We start from the raw sequence: 2,754 nt of genomic DNA on the forward strand, positions 1-2,754 counted from the left end.
GGCCATATATGCTTTTATCTTTCTTTTTAGTTGCATCGACCTTCGGGCTTCATTCCAGGACATGACCCAAGGTGTGGGCAAGGGGAAGGGGCATGGTAACCCTATGTGGACCCAGGTGGGAGTAATGATGAATAGGGTAGTAATGAATGGAAAGAGGGTAATCTAAGCAGATAAGGGAGTGGGACCACGAAACCAAAATCGGGGTTTCCCATGAAATACCATCCCTAGAGCCAAATGGTCAGTAAAAGAGATCCGATAGGACTAGAATCCAAGGTTAATACCTAAAAGGGGGCTCGGGGACAAAAGCACAGACCTATCTCATTCTTTCCGCCAAATCCCCCCATTAATCAATGCCCAGAAGTGTCCATGATAAGCAAACTACACTACTCAATTTCTCAATTGACAAGGTATACCCTTAGGTTTAGGAGGCCCACCTTCAAACATACGATCATCGCAGATGGGCGAGGGACCACATGGCTGCTAGTTTTTGGTAGCATCGGATGTGCTCTAGCCATGAAATCTGGTGGAGAGGCTAAGGCACATGAGTTTTCAAGAACCTAGAAACTGTTTGGTGGAATTCCCCTCGGATTGTATTTTATTAAAATAATTAATATTTTTAATGGGGTTCTTAAGTCTAAACTTAGGAAAATTAAAGTATTAATGGGTATAAATCAAAATATGGGTGAGAATGTTCTTAGCCGTTGATTAAAGACTTAATCTCGGCTGTTGAAGTCTCAACGAGAAAAGTATAAGAAGGAGGCTTGGGGTTCATTTAGAAACATACCGAGAGAACGAATTGATCTAGAGTTCGAAATTTCTGGGGCTAGGAAGTTGAGAAATTCGAACTAAGTGATCATTTTGCAGCAGAGAGGCAGGGATAGTTCGAGAATACTGGGCAGAGAGGCAGAGAGCGACCAGTGGAGTCAGCGCAACACCTAGAGGCACTGAGCTGGGCCAGTCTGGGCCCACACAGGCTTGACGCAGAGCCAGAAGGGCCAGCGCAGAAGGGAAGCTGCCTCACGTTGAAATCCGAAATTTTGCCGAGGAGCTGCCGAAACAGTCGGGGAAGGTTGACGTAGAAGCTCCAGGAGGAAGAAGAGACAACACAGGGTTGATGCAGAGCATTTGAGGCTGACGCAGGGCCAACGCAGAGATAGAAGTGAGGTAATCTCGCTCAGTTTTCCGCCAGTATCTTTTTCTCTGTAACTGGACTGCTAGGAGGGCATCTAGAATTGTATTCAGAACTATTGCTTAATAATATAAAACCCTCAGAGTTGCTGCACCGGTTTTCTCGCATTGGGATTTTTCGGGGACTATTTTGTCCAAAAATAACAGTGTCCTATGTATCTTGTTCTTTGATTAGTTTCTTGTTTCATGTAATCAAATTAAATTGGTGTAGGCTGCAGAAGTAATTTACTTTAGTATTTTTCAGAAAATAACTTGATAATGTATATTAAAATCAAGTAGGAGAAGTAAATTCAGTTTTGCTGCTGTGGGGTTCCTTGGAAGTATAGGAATTTTCACATGATATTGGAGCATTGATTTTGAAACAGGAAGAGCAGATCCAACACTGAGCAGAGAGGCCAATAGCTGCATTTGGCAGCAATTCGAATCCCCTTGAAGGGATTGCATAGTCCTTGCTGGGAAAGCAGAGATTTTGAGGAAATCTCTCTCTGAGAGAGTTGACAGAGAGGTACGATTTCTGGTTCGTGAGCTTGCAGAGGCAGAGGGAGTGACGCAGAGCCTCAGTGCAGTGCTTGAAGGGCGTAGTTTCTGTCGGGGCAGAAATCCGTTGGAAAAGAGCGAAGACACATAGAAGGGGAATTTTCTCCTCAGAGGACTTTTCTCGCCAAAAGTTTGAATTTTTCACTTGCCGGGCAGCAGATCAGTGCTGCACGGTGACTAGAGGAGTCAATTCAACAGTTTGGGTGAGATGGCATTACATGGGCTTAGAAATCAGGACAGGTTGGAAGGAGCTTCCAACTATGTCATACGAAAGACCAAAATCTTAGCTGTTCTGGATGAGTACGATCTCGAAGCCTACGTCAAGAGAGTTGTGGCTGTTCCCGCAAACAATGATAAGAAGAAGAAGTACAAGGCTGAGCAAACAAAGGCGAAGAGGTACATACTCGATGGAGTTCGAGATCATTTGGTCTCACACTTGCAGGGCAAAGATATAGCCCGATAAATGTCGGAAGCTTTGTCTTCACTGTATGAAGGTTCTTCCGAACAACAGAAGATGTACTTAGAACAAAAGTTGCAGTGGACATTGATGCAGAAGGGAGAGGGGTTAACTCCTATCTTCAACATCTTCAGGACACCAGACACCAGCTTGCTGCAGTGGGATCTACTCCTCATTCTACTGTGATGGTAAGGACGACCCTGAATGGAGTCTCGGATGAATGGAAAGTCTTCGTCCAAAGTATATAGGGCAGGGAAAGACTACCTTCATGGGAGGAGATGTGGGAAACCCTTCAACAGGAAGAATTAAGGAGGAATCTGCTTAAGGTCAACCTCAATGGTAGCAGTGGGAGTGGCAGGAAAACCAAGGAGGAGGAGGAGAACGCAACTCTTATATCAAAGGGACAACAGAAGTAGAAGCGAAAGAAGGACATTTCGAAGGTGAAATGTTTTAGATGTGGCGAAATGGGCCACTTTGCATCCCATTGTCCTTTGAAGCAAAAGGATAAGGATGAGAAACATGATCCTAAGGCTGCTCCTGCAAAAATTGACGAAATTGAGTTTGCCAGGAGT

Source organism: Pinus tabuliformis, chromosome X (genome assembly GCF_031772625.1).
Source record: "Pinus tabuliformis cultivar Carrire ecotype Pingquan chromosome X, CPIR1, whole genome shotgun sequence".
NCBI lineage: Eukaryota > Viridiplantae > Streptophyta > Pinopsida > Pinales > Pinaceae > Pinus > Pinus tabuliformis.